Below are 12,451 nucleotides of genomic sequence, written 5' to 3' on the forward strand. Positions count from 1 at the left end.
TAGACGAGATCAAGTGCATTCAGGGTGGTATGGCCATAGACATGCTTAGTTCTTGGAGTTTAGAGGAGAAAAGTCCAACATTGGGGGGGGCCTCTGTTAGATCTCTAGTGAGGGTCCCCTTGGTTGCATCACAATGTGCCAGAGAAGGGGAAAGCAAAATGGCTTCATGCAGAAGGGGAAAGCACATAAGGTGGTCTTGTTTTATTGGATCTTGCTCCCTTGAGAACTTAGTGGGGTCTTTTGAGAATGACATTGATCCCTTCTGATGACCACACCTCAAGTGACCTAAACACCTTCCACCAGACTCTACCTCTTAAAGGTTCTACCACCTCCCAATATCACTGCACTGGGGACCAAGCTTTCCCTGTAGCCCTTGGGGGCTACTCTCAAGCCATATCCAAAACATAGCGCTTCTATTCCTTTCTCTTCTCCCTAAGCCAGTACAATCAGATACTATTATTTGTAACAAAAGAACTTTTACTTACTTCTTTAATGTTCAAATTCTCAAATAAGGTAGCTAAGGCATATAGAAATTAAATTTTCTTTTAATTCATAAATCATTTATTTAAGAGCAGTCTCTTCTTTTTCCTTTTTTTTTTATCATATTATTGTTACACCAGGGGTGGGGTTGGTGGTACATTGTGACATTTGCAAGAGTGCTTGCAATATGTCTTAGTTAAATTCACCCCTCCATTATTACCCTCAGAGCTTCAATTTGACAGTTGTTTAGTGGCAGAGCCAAGATTCAGACATAGTTAAATTTGTGTGATTCTAGAGATAGTACCTCTACAAGATGTTTGGTCCTATAGGTCCTACAGGCAGGAAGCAAGATTCACCCATCCTCTGTTCCCCAAAGTGACAAAGTGCCTTCAGGATGCAGTGGCTATGGGCATAGGAAAAGCATCTCCCAGAAATGGAGATCTGCCTTGTTTTATCATTTTTGGCTTTATTGACTTTTGGACATCAGCCTTAAAATATAACAAAAACTATGTTGAAAATGCTAGCAACATCAATAATCCCTTCCTGACTGTTCCTTAGCTGCAGACCCTTCTTTCTTAAAAAGTAGATTAAGATGAATTCCAGGAAGGTTTCCTTGATTGATTTTATCTAGTGTCTTAAAATTTTTTTTTTTGAATGCTTCACGACTTTGTGTGTCATCATTGTGCAGGGGCCACACTAATCTTCTCTGGATTGTTCCAATTTTAGTGTATGTGCTGCCTAAGTGAACACATGTTTTGAAATTTTTAACAGAGGCTGTAAAGAAAATGGTGGGGGAGTTGCTAATACTCAAATCTTGGTGCACTGTGTCCTGAGTGTCTTCCCTTTTCTGGAGTAGGGTATATCCTGTTTTTGGCTCCAGAATTCCTCTGTCTACCCTGTTCTCTTGCCAGGAGACTGACCAGCTGACATCACATACATGTGTGCCATTAGGTCTTGGCCAACGGCAGGCCCCAGCAATAGAGAGAGGAGGGAGATGGGGTTTGGGATATTAACACCCTGCTTCTTTCTAGGAGGTCACTTTGTCCTGGCTGTTGGTCTACACTAAAGGCCATTCTTCTCTTAGGTAACCCTGCTCCTCACATGGGTTCAGTAACTACTACTTCTGTCTCCTTCAGTTGGTGGTAACAGCAGCTCTGTTTCTAGTGCTGGGACTCTGCTCTATCACTTCTTCCTGTGTCCCCTCATTCCCACCACCATGCAAGCGTGTCGTTCTGTGGTTGCTTCTCTCGGGAGGAGGCCAGTTATTCCAATGACAATAAGCCTGTTAACCTAACAATTGTTGTGAAGATGTGTATTGCATAAGGCTAAGCTGGACTCCTAAATTCAAATTCTGGGAGAAGATAAGATTGGTGGTGAGGCTGATTTAGAGAAGTCATTCATCATATTCTCTTCCCACTCATGCCCTTTTAATGATACGTACCACTGTGTTTATTTTTAGGTGGCATGCCCTATGTCTCTCTGTAGAAGGTAAAAAGCCCCAACTCAAATTAGCCTAAACTACTCCGTTATGTAAAGGACTGCATCTTGTCTGGCAGGAAGACTATTTTACAGAAACTGTTTTCCTGAAGAAGCAGAACCTCACTTGCATCTTGTTGACAACATATTCTGATCTCATGATGTCATAAGAAAGATTGTAACAAACCAGCACCTTGGCAAAACATTGAGAAACTGACCACTTGCTAGCGCTTCCTGGAACAGTTAGCTAAACCAAAATGTCAACAGTATATTCCTTCTACATCTCAGATGTTTATAAACTCCAGCCCTAACCTCATTCTGGGCTAATATCTCTAGGTATCGGCCCCTTTCTTTCCCTTGGAAAGTGATTAAAACTGTTTCTGCTTCAATTCTTATTTTTCCGTGAAATCCTTCATGCCTGGTGCACCGGCCTTCTGAACTGGGACCCTAACAGAAAGGACAGAGGGACATGGAGGTTGATACTTTCTGTACAATCACTTACTGGGTTTGCTTTAAAAAGTCACTTCTCCCAGAATCTCCCAGACTATGTGGACAAACACGCACAACCTCATTTGACAGCAGAGGACATGGAGGTCTCAGCGAAGTTAAAATGACTTGTTCTGGATCACATAAGCACCTGATGGCAGGACCAAGGCTAGACCCAAGTCCTTTAAGGGCACTTGCTCATGGCCTGTGCCATTGCTTCTCAACAATGTTCTGCTTAGGTTTTTATAATCCTGCTAAAAGAATTGTTCTCATCTCTGCTCTTTCTTCCTAACCGCACTGCCTCCAGCCTCCAGCTGCCTCCTTTCCTGGAAGCTTACAGCAAAATCAAAGGGCACCTCCTGGGGAGGGAGGTGGGGAGGTGTGGTGGGGTGGAGGATGCTGCACATCTTCTGCTGACTCCCTTGGGGGACCCTGCTGGACCCTCCTCTCCTATGTTGCTTCGATAGGTCCTGGCATTCCAAATGAATAGGCTCAGCCTTTTCAGGGCTCTCTCCTGCTGGATGCTTTGAGTGGATTGCATGGGAGGGAATGACTCATTTGGGAGATGGTAATGAAATTTTGGAAATGAATACCTGCAGAAGGATAAAAAAACTGCAGGCCCTGCAGCACTGGAGCACGCAGAGAGCTTCTCCACCGATGCTAGGGAATTACAAGAACTCTCCATTTCGACTGATTAAATAAGTGGAGCAGGTAATAATATAAAATACACAGCACAGTAATGTGCTTTTTAAAGAGGCTCTCTTTCTCTCTCCTCTTCCCATGTCTCCTCTCTGACAGCCCCACACCAGATGGATGTGCGTGCTCTGTAATTCTATTACTGATGTACAACAAGCTTCTTTTCTCCTCTTTCCCACAGCCTAAGGTGGGTTTTAGCATAATGACTTAGGTAACAATTTTTGAATAATACTCCTGATCTGAAAAGCATGTTGCTTCCGGTATAAGGGCTTAAAGCATAGGCAAGCATTATGCTGCTTTGTAGTCTTCTCAAAGGCTCTATGGACTGAGCAGCATACCATTCTGTGGTCCAGCCATGCTGGGAACCCGTGGGGGAGAGAGATCAGAAACAGGCTCGTGTGCAAAAGCACTACCCTGGAGGGAAAGGCTGAGTGCTGCTCCCTTCTCTGTCTCTCCCAGCTGTGGTGCCTTAGGCAAGTCCTTTGACCTTCTGGGGACTTTTCATGATCATCCAGCCACAGAAGAACTTACCGAGATGATTGCTATGCTCCCTTCCCGCGCTAGCATTGTGTAGCAGGACATTTTAACTGTGCACTCCAACTTATAAGGCTCTGTCATGTCTGTTAGCCCAGTCTTCACAAGTCATCTCATGATTTGAGGAAACTGGGGCTCAGAGAAGACAAGGGAGTTGCTTTGGGGTCACAGAGCTAACAGATAGGAGAGCCAACTTTGGAAAGCAGGTTTCTGACTTGAAAGCCATGCTTGTTTTTGTGTCATAACCCCAGGCTGGAAGCATTAGTAAGATTGGTAGTCATTCCTTCTACACTTCCTAAGTCAAACTTACTGTTGGTTTTTCTCATTTTAGTGTATTCATGCCTTGGAGATTCAGAGAGAGGTGTTCTGGGATTTTTCCGGGTGATACCTAGCAAAACAGGGGGCAGAAATTTTCAAATCAATACCAAGAAAAACTAAACATGAAACAATTTTTCTAAAGACAAATAAAAATTAATGTACTTTAATAGTTAAAAAAATAATAACCCCAGGCTGCCTCTTCAGAAAAGGCCCCTCTGCTTTTACTTCCTATGGTAGAAAGTGAGATTTTTCAACAAAAGGAGAAAAGACAAATTTTCAAGTCTGAAATTGTGGGTGGTCAAGCGTGGTGAGTTTTCAAGGGGCAAGCCATGAGCTGCTTCTAGAGTAGGGTGAGCCTTGATCTCACTGGAAGCTGAAGTCCCTGAAGGGCCCAGTCCATGTGTGTGTAAGTGTGCATTCAGCCTTATGCAATGGGGAGATGCCTGTTTTTATGCAATTGCATTTGGTGAATCAAGTTATATTTGTTCACAAAAACTCACCTCTCCTTTAAAGTAGTCCTGGTAGGAAATTCTTGCATAGTTTAAAAAGAGAGAGGATATATTCTAACCGAACCCCACTTGGTCACATTCTTAATTAAGTAACAGAACAAAGGGGACTCCAACTAGTTCCAACTAGTCAGAAGGAGGGGACTTTGATCAAGGAGGCCAAATGGGGCCAGCTCCCAGTAACCATTGCAGCTCAGCAGAGCATAGGGACATTGTCCCGCAGCTGCTGCAGTGTTGATTGTGATGGCTCACAGCTGAGCCTGACCAGCAACTGCCTACACTGAAGACAGCTGCTTAACCCAAGGTGACTGCCCAATACCATGGGCAGCCCACCTCCCATAGCTAGTAGATATGACAGAATAAATGCCTGGTCCCTTTGTGCTAACTCTGTTAGGCCAGTTAAGCTCCAGAACTCCATGAGGCCTTGGGCTGAGGCCTCTGTTATGTCTACATCACAGCCCAATGCATCCCTGTTCCCAGTTCTGCTGCTGTCATAAATTCATTGCTCCCTAATCTCCATCTAGAGTCAGCTTTTCAGGAGTCTGACCTGCATCACACCTCTTCTTTTGTCTCAATCCTGAGATGGCAGACTCTACAATCTTCATTTGTTTGCCTGTTATTGTTCACAGAAAATCTCCTGGCAAGGACTTTGAGGGTAGGACTATGTGGAGAACTGGGTATTACTGTTTGTGAATACTGATCCATGTGTACATATAATTTTCAAAATTGGGAACTGCCTTCCAAGCCAAAGCTATACACAGGATAAGTGATTTGGCAGGAGAATTAGAATACAGAAAATGGAATTGCTCAGTTATTTGAGAGGAAATTCTACCACATGAAATAGCACTTCAGCCAGGAAAAAAAGTCTAATCTCCCTCCTTCTGAGGGGTCCTGTCCTCAGGCCATGTGATGTCTACTGCAGTGTGATCAAGCACACCTTCTACCCCAAATAGCCATAGCTTCACTTATGGGGTGTCTCCTGCATGAATGCTTTACCCTAAATGTCAGAGTATTACTGCTTACCTTTCAATCAACTTGTTATACTGTGGAGTTTTCCTCCTAACAAAGAAGTAAAGCCGACTCTTTAATTGACAGGGTCTCTCATGATCTAGTGATTATGAACAATCAGATCACCTGTACTGATCTGATCAACTCTGCAATGCACAGCTATGTTCAAAGATAGTTACTGAGCACAGGAAGCTATGATAGGATGATGTCTGACCATTGTGGTGCCTATGTTTTAAACTGTAGGTTGATGAGTATAAAATGCTAGACTTCAATGATCAGTCCAGTTCTAATACAACTCTGAGGATATTAGGTTCAAGTTGTGACACAATTTGCAGAGAGCTTTGGAATGGAAGTCTGATTTTGTAACTTTATCAAACTTGCTGCAGTTGTTGAACAATGAATACGTTAACTGTGAATGATATGACACTTTCAATATGGTTCTCCCATGACAGGCAAGGCAGGCAGCTCCTGAGGGCATCCTTGTGGTTCCCACTGCCTTTGACAGCACACAGCAGCATGACATTGTGGACTTGCCTTTCCTTGTTGAGAAGGAAGCCATGCAAGGGATTAACCTGACAGATGAGCACCGTGGAAGCTCTCAAGTCATTGCCTTGGGAAGCACTGAAATTGGAATTGGGCATCTGGGGCTGTGATGCTAACCAGGCCAAGAGATGCCTCACAGTAAGGTGTCACTTACCAGCAGGTGCCACAGTGTGGTCCCTTGGCATTGCACATTTACAGCTGCACTTAGGGAAACTTATCCATTTTTTCATCTTCCCCTAGGAGCGCCAACTCAAAAATCACAATGTGAACAATGCCCTAAGGATGGCCATCCTCGGCTTTCTGCCATGGAGGGGGTCCAGACAGAGAGTCTCTCTGGCAGGGAAGGCTCCCACAAATCAGGAGCCTTCATCAAGGAGCATGTGGTAAAGGAGGAGGGGGCTATGGCGCCCACACTCTTACTCCTGTGAAACTGCAGAAGGACTTAGATACAAGCCTAACCCTCAGAGATTCATGCAAGAGCTTGCCGCTTTTGGGTCCAATGTGATATGACCAGCATGGTGTGTGTGTGCTCTTAGAATGGCTTAACTAGCCCAGAAGTGGCTCTATCCTTATACCTCTGTATATTCTTTCTGTACTGAAAATTTCTCCTGTAGAGGAAAGTCATATTTCCCTATATGTAGGAAATTCTATGTATGGCTTGAAGTATTTGGGGGGATGGAATACATCAACGTGCTAGACTTGCTTTGACATTTCCATTTGGTGGCTAAGAGATTCTGTCCTTAAGCTCTTCAGCATCTAGCAGAATTGCTTCATTTTTTTGGAGGAAGAAAATGATGTTTTTGGCTAACCTAAACATGGAGAGAAGGGGGAGTTCCATGACCTTGCTGTGGAGTTAGGAACCAGGAGGGAATGCAAATCTTTTCTATTACACATCAATTTTTAGTGTGGGTTCTCTTAGATTCCAGGAGCACCATTCCTGGATTCCTTCAAATCTGTCAACTCAATTAGTTCTCTAAGAAGAAAGCTCCAGAAGGATGGTGAGAAAGTCAAAATTAGTGTCAGAGGCAAAAGGAGTTGTAGGGCTTAAGGTAACTGGATTAAGGGCCTGATGACCTGTAGAGTTCTGATTCTATCAGTTCTGAGCTCAGGGACTCTGGCATAGTTCCCTGTCTCTTGTCTGAGCCTTAGGTTCACTGAAGGAGGTAACAGAGATCTTGTAACGACCTCTTCCTCCAGCACCTCCTCCCCTGCCCCACCTGCCTGGCAGTTATTAGGGCTGGCAGCAAGCTAGACAGCACTTCCAGGATTGGACATGGCTTGCTCATGGATGTGCACGTGAATGTTTGCACGTGGCCCTGTTTTAGCTCTCTGTTTGGTTTGCTGGTCAGGTAAATTGGGTGTAAGCATGTCTGAGCAGAGACGAGCGCCCACAAGGTTTGTGCTGGTCATGGCAATCTGCCCTTCTCTGTGGACAGGAAATTCACCACTGCAGAAACTAAACCTTGGTAAGACTCTGTCCTAGAACGGGTGCTGTATTAGTCCACAGGCAGTGAGTGAGGGTAGACCTGGAGACCCCAAGTCAAAGCCATACTACAGGAGCAGGGTGTCAAAGGTACACAGTTGGAGACTCAACAGTGCCTTTATATTTCCAGAAAGTCTCATTTGGGTCTAAAATATTTTCCTTCACATCTTCCTGGCCTGGCAAAACCTTATCTGATCTCAAAAAATTTTTGTAACCTAAGAACTATTTTAATGTTTTGTTTCGATTTGTTTTTTGGGGGCGGGGGAAGTCTTAGGGAGAAAGAGATCGTCAGATTTTTTTCTTTTTTTTTTTTAAATGGGGATTTTCCATGACAATCCTGGATTAAAGGGGTGATCTCTATATGGAGAAAGATCACGGTGTTGTGAAGTGATAATTTCTGAACCTATCACAGCCTTTGCCGCTTTAAAAAAAAAAAGTCTTCCCATTCACTGCAGGAAACTGCTGGATTCCAACACCACTGTATTCGGCCAAGTTTACTCATAGGGATAGGGCTTTCAGGTGACAAACAATAAAAACATGAATAACCCTCCCAATGGCACCCCTAAAATTGCATTGCTAATTTTGGAAGCCAAAGCAGTTGAAATTAAACAATAGGCCAAATGTAAAGACAAGGTATTATGTTTCTGAGAAAAAAGGGCCCTCAGGTTTTCTTGTCAAGTTCAAGACCAGTGAAGGCTTAGAAACATTCCCCAAGAAGTGTCTCTTTTTCAGAGGGGGAGGAAGAGGCTGGATTTTGTGACAATTAGTAATAACAGTGTAAATTTACACTTTTACATTTTAACTTTTATTTAGAGAGCTCAATGAACCACAAACATTAAGCCCTCAGGAGTTTATGAGTCTTCTGTCTTTAAATTCATTTTATTCAGAGACCTTATGTAGTTTTTTTTATCAACTTTTGGATCTCTGTAGAGGCTGCTTTGGTTAACTTTCTGTTATTATAACAAAATACCTGAGATACTTGATTTATAAAGATAAAAGGTTTATTTGGGCTCACAGTTTTGAAGGCTCTAGTCCACAGTCAGTTGGCCTGTTCCTTTGGGCCTGTGATGAGGCAGCATATCATGACGGGGAGTGAAAAACTGTTCATCTCATGTTCAGGAGGGAAAGGGGGCTGGAGTCCCACCATCTCCTTCAAACTTAAATCCCCAACCACTTAAAATTCTTCCACTAGTCCCCACTTCTCTACCACCTCCCAATAGCACCTGGGGACCAAGCCTTTAACACATGGGCCTTTGCCAGGATGTCCGAGATCAAACTGTAGCAGAGACGGTGGTGCTGGGGTGCTGTGTTGCCTTTGGACCTGTTCATTGGTTAAGACGGAACTCAGGTTCAAAGGACCTTTGTTTTCATGGGCCATGGTGTAAGGTTTTTTATTTTTGTGACAAAAAGGCTAGAAGCCCATTGGAAACTACTTTTGTTGACCTAAACTCTTGATGCTCTTTTCCAAAAGTACACTCCAGTCTGATTATGCATTACTTGAGCAGTAGAAGGCAACTTGATCTTCTCTTTTGCTCTTGCTTTCATGGCAACCAAGGCTCTTGACCCTCATCATCAGTGAAGCAGGACAGCCAAGGGCCCGGGTGGTCGGTGTCTGTGTGATTCTGCTGGGATTTGATCTGGATGGAAAAATGCTGGCTTCTGGCTAACCTGAGTTTCTACATCTTCATTTCTAACCAAACCTTGCTTTCTTCACTCAACCTGTAGATAGACATCTGTGGTAAATAAACTCATTGTCTGTAATGACACAATAAAGCAGGAGATGGACACTTTGAAAATGAACCTGTTTTATAAAGTGCTATGAAGTGTCGCCGTACTTTATAATATCTTGCAGTCTTAGCCTGAATTTTTGCTGACAGAGGCCTTGTCCTATCATCTTATAACTGAGAATGTTCAAGTCATCCTCATTTCAGCAGTTAATGAACTTTGAGAATCACACTCCAAGACCTATATCAGATGAGGTGCTAAAGGCTCATTCTAGAAAGAGGCCAGAGGAAAAAATAGGCCCTAACAAGCCATCTGTAGTACATACACCCACCCCATCTGCAGGATTGCAGGCACACGTGGCCTGTAAAACCAGTCGGTGGCAGCTACCTCGGAGGAAAGGGCTCTTGACCTTGGGGCCATCTCTGAACATTTGCTTTAGGACAAATGAAAACTAAAGCATCGTTTGCATTTTCAATAGACCGACTTACTCTAACCATGGTAGTCACCATGCTGCATGAAATTCGTAATCAGCTTGTGAAATTTGGCGGCCTTCCCAAGGCTGAGTGTGAGAATTATTGCTGGGTCTTGTCCAGTGATAAGCGTTGTGGCTGTGGCTCTAAATCACTGGGAGGCTGTGAGAGCATCTGTAAGACAACAGCTCCTGGAAGCTCTGTTTCTAGAAACAGGTGACAATAGCTGGACCCATCCTTACCTGGTGGCGTGCCAGCATCTTACCTTCCCTGGCCGCTACAATGTCAAGCCCCATTCTTCTTTTCTCTTGCTTCTTTTTAGTGTGTCTACTCTGTTCTCGTCCTGACAAAGCTGCCTTGATTCTGAAGGAACATAAAATTCTGCCATGATTGAAGTCATTATGGTAGTTTTGAGGTCAGGAGCATTTGATTGACGTGATTGTTGGTAGAAGCCATGTCCTTTTCTCCTCAGAATACGTTTCGAGCCTCTCTTGGGGATGTTGGCTCCTAGCAGGGCTGTTACTCTGGTGTGAGGCCTGGAGGGGAAGAGCAGAGCCTCCAGTGAGGTTTGGAAAAGCTACTCAGAAATTATCCAAATTTTTTTGTGTTTTACTATATCAATATTAATAAGCTTCGTTGAAATTCATGACAGTATAATTTTATATAATATTCTAAATGATCTAATGATATATTAAAATAAATCCTCAAAGCAAAGAAAAAACTCAAAAAGAAACAAACACAGAGAAATAAGTTGGCAGTATAAGCACCCTTGAGACTTTTTTTTAAAGAAAAATACCTAAAAGATTTTGATTTGATTTTTTACCTTTGAGCAAAGATAATAATGCTGACTGAAACATGGAAATCCATTGGTAGAGAATTGAGGCAAAGCAAAGCAAAACAAAACAAAACGTTGACAATAAGAGGGGAATAAAAATCTTCATCAAATCTGTTACCCTCTGTAAGAGCCAAGTATCACTTTGAAACCTGATAACAATTCCTAAGCAGTCCAAGTTGCTTCCTTTGCGCTCTTTAATAGGCTGACTGATTGTGGTGCTAATAATAAATATAATTGAAAATCACTGTTGGATCCTTTGAAGTTTGCTGCCAATAATGTGTTGTGGAAGAATGGGTGGGAAAAAAAAAATCCCTGGAGAACTCTTCAAACAATGCTCTAAATATTCAGGATGAAGAGTGATGCTGTTAGATTTACCTCGAGAAGTTTGTTGTATTTATAAAACATAATATTAACGCAAGAAAACACTTTAATTTCCATCGCTAATAAATGTCTCTGGGGCAGTCATTGTCCTAATTACTTAATTTCTGACTGGTACTGACTGAAGTTAATTTTTTATTTGTAAGCAAATATGTAGCCAGAACAAAGTACCCAAATTAGTTAGTTCTTGTCAGTCAGTTTTACCCGTGACTTTGGAAATGAGCTGCTAAGACAAAGTGACTTTTTAGCAAAAAAAAAAAAAAAAAAAAAAAAAAAAGTCATACTGCCTAGATTTTCATTTTAGGACAGGGTTTCTGTAGTGAATTAATTGCCTCCGGAAATGGTGCAGAGCTACAATAACAGCTTTCTGGTTTTGATTATAAGGCAGAGTGATTTCTGATTTTCTGTATTATTTGCATTGTGAATGGGCTTCCATTTTTTCTCATTTAGAGGCAGTGATCAGGTGAGAGAAATCTGAACCTATTCCATCAAAGCCCTATATTGTGATGAGAATACAAATCGCTTGATTCTGGTTCTTAAAAAAATATAGCCTATTTTAAAACAGAGAGATGTGGGCTAACACACAATGAGAATTTGAGATGATGTTCAAGAAACCACACACATGTAAGCTCAAGACTCACTATGTGTTGTTCTGTGTCTCGTGGCAGCTGGCTGCATACCTTTCTACCAAATGCTTGCTTTACACTCCTTTTCTAAGGAGTTGAATTTTTAATATTGAGTATTAATAGAAGTGCAGCTTAAACAGAGGCAGGGTGGTGGGGAAGAATGTTATCCAGAGCCGTTGCCATGTGCAGAGGTATGAAGAGTAAGGAAAACCAGAACAGAGAGTTGCAGTCTCCTGTAGAATGAGAATATCACCCAAGTGTCTTTCCTTTACTGAATTTTCTTCTCCTGAAGATAGGGCAATGATGGTATATACCAACTCACAAAGCTAGTCAAAAATCTCTGGAAAGGGGTTTTTCAAGAGTGACAGTCCCCTATACATAGTGATCCAAAAAATGGCCCAGGGCTGAACTAGACTTTTCCAGGGTAGAGTAAAGGCTCTTCTTGCATTATTATGATTTATTCTTTCAATTAGTGCCTCTTCCAAGCCCCTAGCATTTCCCATGTAGAAAGATTTTTTTTGTATTAGTTTGGCTCTACATTGGACACTAATTCCTCTCCCATGTGACTGTCCTAAAAATACTTGGAGCAGCTGTTATGATGCCCTTAAGTATTCTTGCCAGGGTAAGCAATTCCAGTTCTTCATAGGCTATGGTTGTAAGTGCTCTTGTGTCTTATGCTCCTCAGCTGGATGGGTTCCATGAATAAGGTCTGTTCAAATCGTGGGATACTGAGAGCAGAACATGGGGTCGCCATTGTGGTCTGTCCATATGGAATCTGGCAAGACTTGCTGCTCCATGTATTCAGCCTAGGGTTCTTTAAACAGCTGAAGTTTTAATCAGTTATTTTTGGAGACCACATCAGATCATTGGCTCATTTTGAACTTGGA

General features: G+C 42.6%; 1 pseudogene; it reads right to left on the minus strand.

Annotated features, from left to right (window-relative positions):
* Nucleotides 1-1,117: 1,117 nt before the first annotated feature.
* LOC141424419 (U6 spliceosomal RNA) lies at nucleotides 1,118-1,230 on the minus strand (annotated as a pseudogene).
* Between the last annotated feature and the right edge of the window lie 11,221 nt (nucleotides 1,231-12,451).

Source organism: Castor canadensis, chromosome 6 (genome assembly GCF_047511655.1).
Source record: "Castor canadensis chromosome 6, mCasCan1.hap1v2, whole genome shotgun sequence".
Lineage (NCBI taxonomy): Eukaryota > Metazoa > Chordata > Mammalia > Rodentia > Castoridae > Castor > Castor canadensis.